Source organism: Wyeomyia smithii, chromosome 2 (assembly GCF_029784165.1).
Source record: "Wyeomyia smithii strain HCP4-BCI-WySm-NY-G18 chromosome 2, ASM2978416v1, whole genome shotgun sequence".
NCBI classification, from domain to species: Eukaryota; Metazoa; Arthropoda; class Insecta; order Diptera; family Culicidae; genus Wyeomyia; species Wyeomyia smithii.
Genome location: NC_073695.1, coordinates 252849404 through 252867290, shown reverse-complemented (window position 1 = coordinate 252867290; position 17887 = coordinate 252849404). Strand labels below are relative to the sequence as shown.

General features: G+C 37.9%; 1 protein-coding gene across 1 annotated transcript in view; it reads left to right on the top strand.

Annotated features, from left to right (window-relative positions):
• LOC129722463 (MOXD1 homolog 2-like) overlaps nucleotides 1-17887 on the top strand; it is a 247973-nt gene that overhangs the window by 31864 nt on the left and 198222 nt on the right. The gene's annotated exons all lie outside the window — the stretch shown is intronic.

Here is a 17887-nt window from a genome sequence, read left to right as displayed (position 1 = left end):
GGTTTATAATGCAATATCCTCCAGAAGAGTGCTGCGCTCTTCGTACCGGGCGCCGCCCGGCAAAAAGGGAGCTGGGAGCGGTACCTCTACTATTGACGTTGGCAGGATTTATCCGTCGAAACCCAACGGCAGACGTTAAGGAGATCTCTCACGTGGAGAGGCACCCTCTTATCGGTGCGTCCCTACAATGCCTCCGGTATTCCTGGCCAAAACCAAACCGCTCAACGTGCAAATCTCCCACCGACCGGCTTTCGAACGAGAGGGTACAGAGTACAAAAAAAAAGCAACAGCTAAACCGAAACGATTCCCCCTGCAATGGATTCGGCCACAAACTTGCAAAGGGGACGACGGTAACGGCAGCACAGTATTAAGGAATTTTATTTAATTACAAGCCTCGACACGTGGCAAACTAAATGAAGGCATTTTACTTCTCGGTTGTCCCTCCACTTCTATGTACGCCCATTTGTAGAAATCATTTGCCAAATTGGTAATAGAATGGTTGGACGGAACATACCGAGGTAGTTCACGTGCTTTGGGACAGACAGGCTGCAAACGGTAACAGCTGATAGGGAAACAAAACGACAATTGGATCTCTGATGAGTAAGCCGAAATGAGACCGCATCCCTTGTGTTGTGATGACGGATGTTCGCCTCCCTCGGATAACATATGACTTAATTTAATGAATGGCGCAGCGCTTGTTCGTGGTTCCACGATGCAGGATTGATTGCCCCGGTTTGTTATGTGTTATTTGAATCCTGTTGATTTCAGGATGGCATCGGAATTACACTTTCCTAATCTTATTGATTGGGAAAGATGGCTTTCACTTAGTGTGATAATGCATTCGCACTTTGCCACTTTTTTAACATATAGAATCAAAACCGACGTTCTGTAATACAGTAAGGTCGCTTTTTACGCGGGTTGCTTTCCTCCATTACCCAAAAACGGTACAAGATATCGACCACATTTCAATCACGTTTTCCGTTTTAGGCCACGAGTGATCATATATCAGTTTTCAAAAAAAATCCCATTTTTTGGTGTAAATACTCAAAATTTGAAATATTGAATTTTGGTCTCTAGATTGGCCACTATCATATTCAAACGTGGTTTCAACGTTTTAAGACGGTTTTCATTGTTATATTTGCAACTCCAAAAAGTCGATTTTTACGCGGTCCCATTCAAATTTGGAACGCATCCCCCGCGTAAAAAACGACCTTAGTGTATTAACATTCACTTGTAATTTATGATTCACAAGTGATTACAAATCAAAGAATAGGAATTAATAAACTCATTAAAAAAATAAATTATTCAAAAAATCAAAAGAAATATTGGCACGCTGAAGAAATTTAAATAAGGTATGAATTTCAAACAATCATCAACGCATAAACAGACAATAAAACTAACAATGGTACGCTAAAAAATAGCCGGTTAACTAGTAAAAAAAATTTATGATGCATCAGAGCACTTACAGTGAAGATTTAATAACATGTTATACACAGGAAGGTTAACGTTGAAAAATGTCTTATTTTTAGTAGTGACAAGTATTTTATTGCCTCTCGGACAATTAACATAATAATCAAAGAGACATCGTTGAAAAAAAAGGACGAATAAAATTGATCCAAAATTACTTCCTTGAGGAACACCACACTGCCTGCGGACTGAATGTCGTCGATTCAGCCGACCCTGTCTCTACGTCTAGCTTTCGGTTAGTCAAGTAAGATTTCAGCCAATCACTAAATATACCCGAGGAGCCGAGACGTCGAAATTTGGCATCCAAAATCTCATGGGTCACCGTGTCAAAAGCAGCTTTAATGTCCGTATATATCGTATTATTCCCGGATAGTTAGTAATATCCTTTTTATCTCCTTTATTGTACACTGGCGTCATACACGAACTTTTTCAGAATGTAGGAAACGTCCGACTTTGTAGTGAGAGATTAAAACTTACCTGCAGGGTTTCAATAAAACTGACCTTAATTTTCTTCAAAACTATCGAAAAAAGTCATAAATAAAAGATGCTTCAAAATTTGTGTTTTGTTTTTCGATGGAAATTAATGCACAGAATCACCGGATAACGCTTCTTAAGCCCAGAGAAGATCAAATAAAAATAATCCCAAATGACCCTCATAATCACCGCAATACGCTTCTGAGGCCAGAAAACGCTCAATTGAAAAATAATTGCCCAAATGAAAATAATTTGGCTTGGAATCATCGGAAAACGCTTTATGGCCACAAACGACCAAAACAGAGGATGACAAATTGAACATACAATCACCGAAAAACGTTTCTAACGATCAGAAACGATAAAAATCGAGATCCCAAATTAAGCTCAGATTCTCTAGAAAGTTCTTCTAAGGGCCAAGAAATGCCAAAATTTAAAAAAAAATGTCCCAGATGGAGCCCAAAAGCGCCAAAATACGCTATGTAAAGCCAGAAAAGAATCCCAAATTGAGGTAATAATCGCCAAAAAGCACTACTAAAGGCCGGCATACGGCATACAAAAAAGTGGTCCAAAATTCGGTTTAGGATCGACGAAAAACGCTTCTAAAGACCATACAAAAAATAATTTCAAATTGAGCTTGAGGCAAAAAGCACAGACCAAAAAAAACTCAAAATAGAAAGGGTCTTATATGGAGCTTACAATCGTCAAAAAGAGGTTCAATGGCCAAAAAAGTGAACGAGCCCTAAATTTCGCTCAGAATACGAAAAACGCTTCTGAAGGTTAAAAAGGCTAAAATTGAAAACGATCCTTAATTGAGTTTTGAATCGCTTCTGAAGGCCAAATAAAAAAATACACTACGGTAATATACGCGGCTTTTTCTAAGTGGATTTCGGAATTTTCGCGGTTGCTGTTTTAACAGTTTTTTACGCACCACGTATCCTCCGCCTTAAAAATACTTCAGTGTCATCTCAAACTGAGTTTTTAAAAGCAGAAAAGCCAAGTTGAGACAATGTCTGACAATGTCTGAAAAACTGAAAAGTGGAAAAAATTCTAACTTATTTGAATAAATACAGTTTCTCTGGGGAATCTACTAACTGGTGTCGAAATGTTGGACAGATCTAACAATTTGTTTCAAAAGTTCAAGATCTCTTAACGGAATGACAAAATAAAAACAAACCAAAAATAAGTTCAAAATCACCGAAAAACAAATTCTAAGTTGTGCTTCAAATCACTTTAAAACGGACATAAAAAAAAAAACAAAATGAATAACGACCCTAGTTTGAACTCAGATTTCGCTGATTGTGAGCTTGTATGACAAAAAATAATGTCAAATTAAGCTTAGAAAAGCCGTAAAAAAACACCAAATAACACCAAGATAGAAAACGAACCCAAGCTAAGCTCTGAATCGCCGAAACACGCTTCTCATAGTCAGAGCATGTGTTATTATATGTTTCAATGTGCCATCTATACATATAAAAATGCAGCTCTGTCTGTCTGTCTGTCTGTCTGTCTTTCTGTCTGTCTGTTCCATATAGGCTTGGAAACTACTGAACCGATCGGCGTGAAATTTTTCATATAGGGGTTTTAGGGACCGAGAAAGATGACCAAGCTAGTTTGAGACCCCTCCCTCTTCTGGAAGGGAGGAGTCCCATACAAATGAAACATAAATTCATGCACATCTCGAAAACTAACCAAGTAAATGGAACCAAATATGGCAGGTGGATGTTTTTAGGAGTATCAAATTTAAACGTATAAAAATGGAGCTATGTCTGTCTGTCTGTCTGTTTGTATGTCTGTCTGTCTGTCTGTCTCTCTGTCTGTCTGTCTGTCTGTCTGTCTGTCTGTCTATCTGTCGGTCTGTCTGATTTCTATAGGCATGGAAATTACCGAACCGATCGGCGTGAAATTTTGTATATAGGGGTTTTAGGGACCGAAAAAGGTGATTAAGATAGTTTGAGACCCCTCCCTCTTCTGAAAGGGAGGAGTCCCATACAAATGAAACACAAATTCATGCATCGAAAACTAACCAAGTAAATGGAACCAAATATGGCAGGTGGATGTTTTTAGGAGTATCAAATTTAAACGTATAAAAATGGAGCTATGTCTGTCTGTCTGTCTGTCTGTCTGTCTGTTTATAGGGGTTTTGGGAGCTGGGAAAGGTGACTAAGATAGTTCGAGACCCCTCCCTCCTCTGAAAAGGAGGGGTCCCATACAAATGCGACACAAATTTCTGCACATCTCGAAAACTAACCAAGCAAATGGAACCAAATTCGGTATGTGGATGTTTTTAGGAGTAACAAATATGCCCATATTAGTTCGACACCCTTCCGTCTTCTGGAAGGGAGGGGTCCCATACAAATGAAACACTAATTTCTGCATATCTCGAGAACTAACCAAGTAAATGGAACCAAATTTGGCAGGTAAATGTTTTTGGGGATAACAAATATATCCATAATAGTTTGACACCCCTCTCTCTTCTATAAGGGAGAGGTCCTATACAAATGAAACACAAATTTCGCACAGCTCGAGAACCAATCAAGCAAATACAACCAAATTTGGCAGGTGAATGTTTTTAGAGGTAAAAAACATGTCCATAATGTTCCGACACCCTTCCTTCTCCTAGCATGTCTCCAAATACCATTTTGAAATCCAAGATGGCGACTTTCGGTTTTTGAAAAACAGCGGCAAATGACCAAATACCACCCAATATTGCTATTTCTGGAACTGTTAGGATGCACTGAAGCCACGAATCGACCTCAGACAACATTTTGAATTGTAAAATGGCGACTTTCGGTGTCTGGAAAACGGCCCAAAATGACCAAATACCACCCAATATGAGTGTTTCTTTAACCAGAATGACGCTCAGAGGCCAGTAATTGATTTCAAATGCCATTTGGAAATCCAAGATGGCGAATTCCGGTTTGTGAAAAACAGCGGAAAATTACCAAATACCACCCAATATGAGTGTTTCTTAAACCAGAATGACGCTCAGAGGCCAGAAATTTTCTCCTAATGCCATTTGGAAATCCAAGATGGCGACTTCCGGTTTGTAAAATAAAAAACAGCGGCAAATGACAAAATACCACCCAATATGGGTATTTCTGGAACTGTTTTGTCGCACTGAAGCTACGAATCGACCTCAGACAACATTTTGAGTTGTAAAATGGCGACTTCCGGTGTCCGGAAAACAGCCGAAAATTACCAAATATCACCAAATATGAGTGTTTCTTTAACAAAATTAAGCTCAGAGGTCAGAAATTTTTTTCAAATGCCATTTTGAAATCCAAGATGGTGACTTCCGGTTTGTGAAAAACAGCGGCAAGTGACCAAATACAACCCAATATGGGTATTTTCGGGATTGTTATGACGCACTGAAGCCACAAATCGACCTCAGACAACATTTTGAATTGTAAGATGGCGAATTCCGGTGTCCGGTAAACAGCCAATGACCAAATACCACCCAATATGAGTATCTCTGAAACGAGAATGAAGCTGAAAATTGACCTCAGACACCATTATGAATTGTAAGATGGCAACTTCCGGTTTCTGAAAAACAGCCAAGATGGCCGATTTCCATACAATATGTGTATCTTCGGAACCAGAATGATACACAGGAGCTAGATACGACCACATACACCATTTTGAATTCGAAGATGGTGACATCCAGGGTGTTTCTTAAACCAGAATGACGCTCAGGAGCTAGAAATTGTCTCCAAATGCAATTTTTAAATCAAAGATGGCGACTTACGGTTCCTGAAAAATAGCTCAAAGTGACCAAATACACCCAATATGAGTACCACCGGATCCATAATGATGCAAAGAGCTATAATTTGACCTTAAACAACAGTTTGAATTGAAAAATGGCAACTTCTGGGAAACAGCCGCAAATAATCGAATACTACAACATATGAAAATGTCCGTAATCGAAATGTGTAGGGAAGCCAAGCATTGACCCTGGACACCATTTTGAATTAGAAGATGACCACTTTCAGTTCCTGCAACACAACGAAAATAACTGAAATGCACCAAATATATATCCGGAATAAAGGTCGTGTACAAAAGCCAAAAGCTGAGAATGTTGCCATTCCGATAAAACCAATCATTTTTAAACAATATAATCCAATCGCAAGGAATCAATAAATTTGAAATGTTCAAAATTATTAAGTTAAACACTAAAATAGGCGGGACGAAGTTTTCCGGGTCAGCTAGTGTCAAATAAATGCTCTGTGATCATTTTTTTTTATTTTCATACTTTGAGAAAATGTAAAACAAAACATAAAACCATCCGCTAATTGCCCTCCGCGTTCACCATTAGTACTGCCTACTACTGCTACAAAAGTCAAATCGAAAATTAACGTTTGAGGCAACTACACTGAGGTCGTTTTTTTTACGCGGGGGATCCGAATTTGTATGGGCCCGCGTAAAAAACGACTTTAAATTGCAAATATAACAAAGAAAACCTGAATTAATCCACCTAGTGGTGCAGAAACCTTTGTTATACTAACTACCTATTACTTTATACTTATTGGACCAGTAAACCACAAATCGTATACCAACGTAAGTCCAATTCCAATAATGAATAAAACGAATTTAAAAGATAGTTTTCGGAGGGTGAACCAAATACGATCATTGAATTAAAGCTTGACGTGGGTTTCACAAATATGGACATCAAATATGGAACATCTCTCACTAGAGTATATGAGTGTTATTTTTTCGATCACAAACCAATTTTTAAATGCTAGCTAAACGCAACTCAAATTTTTTCTTGAAATAATCGAACGTGAGGAAACAGTAATAGATTACAATCATGCTGATTTCATCCTAGAACAGCAAATATGTATGTTAGTTTAATGCAGATTTTTTTTTTTTAATCCCCATAAACAAGGTTTGAATATCGCTTTTGCTTTATAAATCGCAGGACCTAAAATTATGAATCAGCATCTTATATTTTTTACGAATTGAAGCAAATTTCTACAAACTCGTTCTCGAAAAGTTATAGTTCAGAATTATACAGGAAAAAACTATTCATGAATGTTGTCAATTTAATTCTAAATCAAATGCATTATCTAAAAATGAAGGTTTTTTTCGACATTTGTGAATTTTGGATTTTCAGAGTGTAGTCGAGAACATTATTCTTTTCAAAGGTCTGGACTGTATGATAAAAATTTAAACGAAGACTTTATAAAACTTGCTGCGATAACGAGGAGCGGAATAAGATGGATACTCTGTTTGCACTTAGTCTTAAATTAGAAAGCAATATTTATATCTTACATGAGCATAATGTATCATATCATACAGATGAGTAACTTTTCACCTGCGCACACTAGTAAACGTGTATAGCCATGTTAAGTTGCTTCAGTTTCATCCAAACTGTAAATCATCGCATCTCGTTGTTCACAATTTCTCAAAACTTTTTCCTTATTTTGCCAATTACGTTCACCATCAACTGTAGATTCCTGGTCAAAAGCAAGAAGTATATTCAGAACTGAATTTAAACATAGAATAAGTGTACAACTGAAAAGTTTTCCAGCTGTTCAAAATGTAGCATTGCAAACGGGTGGCACTAACATATTCGTACGTAAATAGGTCTATCTATTTTTGGTGAAGCTTTTTAAAATATCTGCATCGCTAGTTATGTTACATTTGAACACTTTGAGATCAGATTTTGCTACAATGTTTGGCTCCCGAAAGCTGTAGAAGATTCTTATTCTTGAATCTGGGTTCAACGTAAAATTTAATATATAAATTTCAAAGAAAGTAAGGACGGAAGCTTCGCAAGGCAGAAAAGGAGCTAAGTGAGCATTGCAGTTTCCTCCAAAATCTAATTCAAATTTTTAAGAAAAAGCTAAAGGGTAATTTATTTACACCAGTTAAGACGCACTATGAAGAGTGTAAAAATTATGCATTGTTGTCGATGATTGTTGTTTTCTTTTAAGGAATGAATAGCGATACGAAAAAAAAAAGAAATAGAGGGAGAGAGAAGCAGAGAAAGCAGGGAGATGAATTATCCAAAAAGTAAAATATCCCATGTCTGAAATATACTTCGGTCAAATTTTTACAGTTCAAGCTGCCAATTAAAATTCGCACTTAGTATGATTTTTAAAGTACTCTAGGGCGTCCATTTGAGCATGCGAACATCAAAATCGGAATATGCGTTCTGTAAAATGAGTGTTTATTTTGTAATTTTTTTGTTTCGATTCTGATATACTATACATATAAACAACATATATACACATACATACATACAAGCACACATACACATACATACAGAAATTGTTCAGTTCGTCGATCTGAGTCGATTGGTGTATAACACATGGCTCTCCATGTCATTCATTTTGCCCTAAAAGTTAAATATCTTATGTAAAAAATACTCTTTGATCAATATTTTGAGAACTAAGCCACTAATCAAAAATCCACTCGGTAGAATTCTGGGGGAGCACAGTAGCTTCCGTTTGCGTATAAGATCATCAAAATCGGATATTGCGTTCTGTAAGAAAGGTGCGTTAGTATTTTGCGGCACATACATACAGACAACATACATACACACACACACACCCATACACACACACATACACACGGACAGACATTGCTCAGTTCGTCGAGCTGAGTCGAATGGTATATAAGGTTCGGCCCTCCGGGCCTTGGATCTATTTTGCGTTTTTCGACCGATTTTATAACCTTTGTTTAGTATAACAAAGGTAAAACCGTTGAAGTCTCGTTTGAATATGATAGTGGCCAATCTAGAGACAAAAATTCAATATTTTAAATTTTGAGTATTTACACCAAAAATTGTGAATTTTTTTGAAAACTGATATATGATAACTCATGGCCTAGAACGGAAAACGTAATTGAAATGAGGTCTTGTACCGTTTTTGAGTAATAGAGGAAAGCAACCCGCGTAAAAAAAACCGCGTAAAAAACGACCTTACTGAATATCCTACTTTTATTCACGAAAAAATTGTTGAAAACAACTTTTTCCATCAGGATTGTTATTCTCCTCAACATGTGAAAAGAACGGTGTTTATCTCCTTCATGAGCGCTGCGTGTACCAATGTGTTGCACCACACCTCTGCCTTCTGCTTAGTGCTGTGATTCTGCTGCTCGCAAAAAACCATAATTCACTAGCTACATAAACCACAGCCGAGCAAAACAAAAGAGGTGAATCACTCTTTTGGGGAACACACAGAAGTACACCGCAGTGTGCACTGATGAGATAAAACAACGGAGACAACTCGTTTTCTCGTTATATACATTCCTACCAGATGCTACCCTCATTTGATACATGCTTAAAAGACTTACCGTGGAATGGGGTGAAATTGATCACCTGAAAATTCGTGATAAAAAATACTAATCAAAAAATATTCCTCTTACAACACTAGGCAATGCAAACGTGTCCTAAAACGCAACTTTTGCATGATTCACATACCTGTCAAAGTTAACTCTTGCATGCCCGGTGCAATTTTTCATATTTTCGAAAAATTCTTCTAACTCAGTCAAAACTCAATCCAATTTGATCAAACAAGTTTCCAATTTGATCAAACAAGTTTCCAAATAACAAAAAAAGGATTGAATTCACTTAAAGTAAAATTAATTAAGTTTGATAAAAGCTCAAAAAATGTATTTTTCAACAATGATCATTCCACACCATTAAAGAAATACTGATGAATTCTCAGGAAACCATAAAGATTTGAATTTCAGAGCTAGTTTTTGAGCTTTTGCAATAAACCGAATTGAAATCGGTCTAACGACGATCAAATAAGAGCACATTTAGCAACAAGCAGCTCGTGAACCAAAATAAACAAATTTTAACAAGAAATATCGTCATTTTCGTTTTCAAAATAGCTGTAAATGATATTTTCCAGTACAGAAATCATCATTTCACTTTAGTCTATCGAAAAAAAGCACATTGCTAAAGGAATGTATGGATTTCAATGGTAATGAATTTCACTCCAATTTACCTCATAGTACCTTATAGAATTATCGAATTTATTTCATGAAGTAGACGATAGAAGTTTCACCAATAGCCATAGAGGTTTACTGGAGCACATACCAGTACTTGTTTTAAAATTATACTATTTCGGGAAAAATATACATGAAGCTAGTTAATTGGAAATTGTTATAAAAATTGATCGATTTTACCCCGTTCCATGGTATTTTGAAATTGTATGTACCTAAGGATTCAATAAATATTAGGAATTTCTGGATCCATGGAAACAACTTCATGGATTTAAGGACCTCACGGGTTGTGTCTGAAGTCTCGGTCGTATGACAAAGGACCAATTAAGAAAACTGCTGCGTCATGGTAGTGTTGTCAATTTTTCAGCAGCAGGAATTTCCCGAGAAACAGTCAACAGGAATAACCCAACATGTCATTAGAAAGATACATTGAACGTTACATTAGCTAGAAAAATCGCGATTTCAGATTTTTTAATAATTATTATTAAATTTCGCTGATTTTGATGAGTATGATTGAACTATGCGTGAAATATTTTTAATATAATATCTTGAAAAAAAAAAACAATTAATTTCTGGGGCATTTGAATGACAGAATCGAGTTGAAATGGCCACATTTTGCGCTTAAGAACGATTAGCTTCATCAACAAATAATGCAAAAGTGTATTCTACAGGTGTGGTCGCTTTTCAGTCTAATCAAGAGATCGAACATTGCTGGGACCAAATGAACAAGATAAAAGAAGTTTTCCTTGACTATTTTGCCTGTGGTCGATATGAAAAAACAAAGCTTTCGGAGTATCAACTCAATCATTAATTGATAAATTCATCAATCCACTGAAATCTTTTATACAAGCGTTCAATACCACCTCACTGTATAGTGTTTCTTAGGTTTCACTGGTTGCGTAGTTTCGGGATCAGGTACATGGATAAATGACCCTACTACGACGATGCTGTCTACTTGTCGCTGCGCGCTCCCAACTGCACAGCCAAGACTTTTAGTACATGATTTGACTGTCTGGTGAAAGAAATGCTGTGATTCTTTGATAATTTGATTTTTATCAAGTTTGTTATGATGACCAATTTTCAAATCTCTCAGAAAATCGATGTAAGAAAATCTATTCTTTCTCTTTCACGATTGCACAATGTTGCACAGTTTTTTGATCGATTGATGACTAGAAATTTTGATACGAGCCTATCAAAACCTAACCATTTTTCCAATAATTTCATTGCCAGATTCAATTTTTTTATGTAAGATGTAAACCAACAATTCAACTGTAGTTGGTGGGTGGTATCAGAGACACAGCCGCTTTGTTGGCGTAAGACAAGTATAGTTTTATTACTATCAGCAACATTTTAGCGAGTGTTAGAAAAATATCAACTACTTTCTTCATATGATTTTTGGGTGCTAAAAAATGCCATTTACAGAAGTGGCACCGACAATTTTGTTAAATTTATCAGTACTTCAGATTGCCATTCCCGATTAGATGGAATGTTTCCAGTTCTCTTGTTATTTCTGGCAAAGATTCCTACCATTTCCAGTACTTTACCAACTTCTCCAACTCTTCCGCCAAACAGACGAGTGCTCTAGCACCAACACGTCCAGCGAAACCTGTAAAAAGCTCTGTAATTCTTTTCTTTGTCACGATCAGACCCTAGCGTTCGTATGGCACCGTCTTAGGAATAGAAAAGAAAATGAAATTTCTATATCAGAGTCCGAAGGAAACTCTTAATGGGAGATGGGTTCAGAAAACCACGCAATGGAAAAGAAAGCAAAATATTTTTGATAGTTGTACCGGTCGAAAAGTGAACATTAAGAAACGAGAATTAAATTATACGCTTATTACATAAGTTTTATCAGCGATATTTTGGCGAGTGATAAAAAATTGTCAACTACTTCAATTTTATAATTTTGGGGCGCTAATAAGTGCCACTGGTGTTTCATAAGGGCCTATTATTAAAGAGGCAAGCAACAAGTCTCGCCTCTAGTAATTGGCCAGGCAAACTAAACGGTATAGAACGCGAGTCACTCTTGGCTAGTGACTGGTTAGTGACGATCGTGTCGAGCAGTTCACAAAGACGAGCTGCCATCTGCAATGCCAAAATTGGCCAGGCGAGTAACTGGCTAGAATCACTAACATGCCCGGACAGATTCAGTAAGGCTTTGCTGTGCGGTCCACCGATTTTATCTGTAGGTCCGTCCGCTATGGAACGCTGCGATCGAATGAGCAGGAGTTTACGCATAAACCACACAAATATTTATATTTGAAATCACCGCCTGCTGCGCTGTGACTTTCCATAAGAGCGCAGAGCGCTTGCACTCCGAGTAAATCATTCTCTTACAACACTGATCGGATAGACAATGGAGACTTAGATTCTGCATGCAAGTTTTTATACTAGAGTAAGAGAGTTGTACTTCTAGAGAAAATGTCGGTTCATTCGAGCTAGCAAAACACAAACAACAAAAAATCGTTCACAAGGTCAAATCGTTTCTATATGTGAGAAAAAAAAAATTGTTTCTATGCTTTAGTATCGGCTCTACTGGGGAAGAAAGGTAATAATTGACTGCTCGGTTTAATTTATACAATCCATGTTATTTTCCAACTTTTCAGTAGCGTATCTCAATCAATCGATTGTTTTGTTACAAGAACTTGACCGTTAAATAATTTCTGAACGATTAATGCCAAAACCTCCAATGACTGAAATGGTTTCCCCTAGCTTCCAGATAGACGTCAAAAAGGTTAACTAAAGTTCGCGAGATTACAAACAAAATTAGGTTAGGTTAGAAGGCGGGGGCTTAGCTTGGTTGGTAACGTCTCCGCCAACAACGCTCGACGCCTGAGTTCAAATCCCAACGCCGACATAGGTGTCGATGGTTGTGGGATAGCGTGATCCACTCACAACCAAGCCTACTGGTCTAGATTCAATCCTAGCCGACACCGGGAGATTTTCTGAGGCGAAAAATCTCTGGGATCACGCCTTCCATCGCATGAGGAAGTAAAGCCTTTGGCGCCGGACCGTTATTCAACGGGTCGTGAGTTAGGGTCCTGGGTGAAGTCGCTTCCCTGGGCGTCGGTGATTAGCACAACAACAGTGGCGGAACTAGCGAGAATAAAATAAAAAGTTAGGTTACTAAAATTAGTGTTGAATAAAAAATGTACGTATTATGCGAAGTTTCAACGAAGTGTGAAAGTCATTTGATCAAAAAATGTCATAACTGAGCTGGAAGATAGCAACAGTTTTATTTGTTTGAAGTTCATTTGAAATATAGAGAGAGTAGGGTAATTAACGGCTCAAGCAGTGGTGCCTCAAACTCCTGAATTTTGGTCAATATCGACAATTTCGATGACCAGACCGAAAACTATGATTAACGAATACATAAATTTCTTACGAATACATAAAATTCCGTTAAACACGAAAAAATCTTTGAATAACATTAAACGAAAAAAATCAACCAAAATTGCAGCCTTTCAGGAGCTATTCGGGTGCAGAAGAAAATACCCTGAAAAACAGATGCAAACTGCTTCAAATAGGTTCGGGGTGATTGAAATAGTGTCCCTCGATTGGGAACATTAATTGATTATTGTTAAAGTTCGATAACTCAGTTTTACAATCTGAAAACAAGTGCTGACAGAAAAAAAAGAGAACAAATTTATATACTTATGTTTAAATTTCACTCAATACATTTCGAGTATTTCGTCTCAATACACAGGCGTTACTTTAAGGTGCTTAGAATATGTTCACTAGCCTACATAAATAGCAGAATACAGAAAGTGTGACTATTTTCTTCTCAACGGTTTATATGAGAAACCAATTGTTATGAGCATTTATCTTATTTTTGGAAATCCTGTGTATAGGATACTAATTTGTGTGTATTTCTTCCGATGAGAATCAGCTAAATATCGATGATTTTTTTCCCGGTAATACTCAATGTCTCAACCGAAATCGATATGAAATTTACATCAAAAGTAGGTCACGCAAAGTACAACAGTGATCTAGTTTGCGAGAATGACGTCGTACTAAAGTTCAAAAATCAATCGTCCCAGTGATGCGTATTTTCCCCCTTCAGCACACCAATGGAAAACATTTCTGAATCGAAACCAGCTCGAAAAAACTTTCTCATTTACGAGCAGAGCAAGCAGGCAAAAACATATCCAGGAACTCTCAGTGCTTTCGGAATTTTCCTTCAATCATCATCATTCATCGTCACAGCAGCTCGTACGACGTATTCCCGAAATCCATCGACAGCTATCGTACCTAGATACCGGAGGAAACTTGATGGACGCCATATCAGTATCAGAGCCAGCATTCCATATGAGAGATGCAGAGCGTATTTATACTGGTGACGGAATGCCGGTGTTACGTGATGTTACTTCTCGACCAAACACCCTCCTGTAGCAATTTTCTGGCGCATAATAGAACGTAGCCAAGCGAAATCGATACCTATTACAAAGTTGCTCTTATCGTCCGGATGTTTTCGATTGCGTCATCCTCTTACCGCTTCGAAAAGATTTCAAAAAGCATTCAATAATACCGACCTATCAACAAAATTTTATGACCCGATACTGATCTTGTTTACTAACTGGAAGTTTTTCAGCTTCCGCGAAAGTTTGATTGTTCTGGTTATATGGCGCTTGGTAACGATTACGACCGACAACATTCCACACCGTGATTCACGGTCGCCTCGGGCGAAACCCAATCGAGTTCTTCGGGGCACCGTAAAAAAGTTCTCCTCTGCCGGAGCACTTCCGATTACCAGAGCGCACAGTGAACCAAAACAAAAACTACCATCAATAATTCAGCAATCCATCAAAAAGCTTGATTAAACTTTGGAAAACTAACCTTAACCGGTGACGTCCGTCCTGTTCCGCCGTACCTGGCTGCTCTACCGGTTGCGAGGCGGCAACGGCGGATGGTTCGTCTGACCTTCTGCCAAAATTTGACGTCTGATCCTCCGAAGGAAACAAAACCAGGGTCACTTTTACGCCTGCATCCGAGATTTAAAATTCATGAAAACAGTTTACTATTCATGGAAAATTATTCCATTTCGGCCTTCCGTGGTCAGCGCGGTTTCGCGGTAAGTTTCGGCACCGGTTGCCCAGAGAAACGACATCGTCGTAATGGAGCTGCGGTTGACTGCCAGAAAAATCGTATGTCATTATCTTGTTAGGGGCCATTACAGGAATTGTGCGTGGCGAACCCGAGATTGGATACAGATCCGCTGATAGCGGACTACTGTTGATGGTTGTGAAAAACAGGCCTTTATTTTCGGATTTACAGGAAGTTCGCTTGTTGGAAGTGTATCTGGTTTAGATGACCCTTATCTCTAGCTCTTTGGGTCTTCTAAAGTTGCCAAATGATGTCAACACTCTGTTAGTTGAATAAAAAATTCAAAATATATTTAAAAAGTTAAACAAATTCGACGACATAAAATATCAATAAAAAAAAGTGTTGGACAATTAGCGATCCACATCAAATTGCATCGCGTGCGAGGTTTCGCCAGTCCCTAGCTATAACATAAAAAAGTATAACAATTAATTAAATGGTTGTCCGGAACATCTGACACATTAATTATTATTTGTGTCACGCCGAGGAGAAGAGAGAAGGCCATCGCCGTCCGCCGCTTAGCAATGGGCAAGATCGATCCGATTTTTGCAAAATCGATGTTTTCGTTTCGATTCATCGATTTTTCGAATCGATTTCTTTGCGCTCGATCTTCTACTGAATCGATCCTTTGAATGGCAAGATCGTTTTTTTTCGCCTGAAAAATAAATGTGTGCAAAACGGATTGAAGACAATAGTGATTGCATTTATTGTTGCTAACGTAATCTGCGGCCGAATTCCGAGGAGAACACTTTTTTTTGAAGAGAAGAAAATTTCTTCATTGATAGTATACAAAATTTTTTTCTTCTCTCTGAAGAAGTGAGTGCTCGTAACTCGGACACTGATCTGAAAAATGTGTCAATTTTTTACCGGGATGACCATAGTTGAAGAATGAGCTAAAGTTCAATAGACATGAAACCGAGAAAAACGCATTTCAAACGTTTTTGTTGGTTCAAACAATTGTCTACGTCCATGACAACTTTTTTCATAAGTAGGGATAGGGCACGCTGCCCATTTAGACGTTTTCTGTAGGTCAGGGAAGCTGGATAACCTTGTCGTCGAGTTGAAAGAGAACAATCCGCAGCCAAATTAAGTCCATCCAGTAATTTTTAAGGCAGTAACCATTTTTTTGCCTTTGCAAACGCGACATCAATAGACAAACCCGTATGAAATTTGGCTACAACGCATGCGTTGTGAAATATATCAAGGATTAGGGGTGGGTGAAACGGCTCTTTTGCAAGAGCGGCTCCGAACTGACTCATGGTTCACAATGATTCACGAGCGTTGACAGTTCGTGTTGTCTCGGTAAACTTCGGATTCGCGCGAACCAAACAGTTCTGCTGCGCCCAAAGAACCGTGGTTGTTTTTTCGTGAGCCGTTCGTTCTTTCGCTCTTTTCTAAGAACCGGTTCATATTAACGGCTCGTGAGCCGTTCGCCCATCCCTAGCGAGGATGAAAAGAACGACGAGACAAGTTTGCACCTCGAACTGAATAAAAATTACCGACCACAAGACCGCCTCGAAAGTTTGACATACACGAAGGTCGCTTTTTACGCGGCTTTTTTTTAAGCGGCTTTTTTAACGCGGATTCCGGAATACGCGGTTTTTTACGCGGATTCCGGAATTTACGCGGTTTTTTACGCGGATTCCGGAATTTACGCGGTTTTTTTACGCGGATTCCGGAATTTACGCGTTTTTTTACGCGGATTCCGGAATTTACGCTTTTTTTTACGCGGATTCCGGAACTTACGCGGTGTTTTTTACGCGGTTTTTTTTTACGCAGCACGTATCCCCCGCGTAAAAAGCGACTTTAGTGTATAATGTATACAATCATTACTAACTGATTGGTGTGTATTGGGGTGGCAATGGACTTTGACAGTTTTATTTAGAAGTAGTGTTCAATGTTTCGCCCTCACGAACAGTTAGCAAAATTTCGATTTTTTGGATAACACCTGACCTCGACGTTTTATACATTTCTAATAACCCGTTCATATGATGTAATATTGCTCATCTTGATTTCAAATCCCATACTCCAAATTTTCCGTGAAAACTAGATGTATGTATGTTTCATGATACGCGATATCACGTGATATCTGCTATAGAGTGAACAAGGCATGACATTTGGCACAAAAAAAACTATTACAAACTGTGCTTTTCTTCAAAAGTCGAGAAAGTGAAATTTAGACCAAATACTCCTGGTTCCCGATTGAGCTGAAATTTTGCATTGCATTGGATATTGAATTTACCATTTTGGATATTAGCCAACATTATTTCATATTTGCTACCTCTGCAAGTGCACTTTTTGAAAATTGGCTTCCGTAGGGACGTTGTTTACTGTCGTTGTGGGTGTTTACTATCAAGCACCAATTTTTTGATTTCGGTAGAAAAGGCATATGCGCTTATTTTCCACCTATGAGTAGCGGGGTACTCGTTAAACAAAAATATTGCAAAAGTTGAATTAAATGTTCGTGTATATACCGTGCTGCATTCTGCTCTGCATGGTGTCGCGCTCGCCATTTTTGTTTATTTGAGTTTGTGCTGCGGATGTTCTATGAATTGGGTTGTTCAGCTATATCAGTTTTTTCTATCATCTGAAAGATCTGAATTTTCTAAGTAAAACGTGATTTAAAAAAAATTCTATCATTGTCCATCGCTTTTTAAATCACGATTTGAAACTGCTTGAAATTCGCTCTAAATCGCTACAATGACAGGTCATTGTGGCGATTTAGAGCGAATTTTTGTTTTTTATTTTAAAACCGAAGGAAAATGATATAAAGTTTTAAAAAATCACGTTTTACTTAGAAAGTTACACTCTTTTGGATGATATAGAAAAATCGAACATCCGTGAATAGCTAAACAACCCAATTATACAGGTTTGGATTGCTCTTAGTGCATCC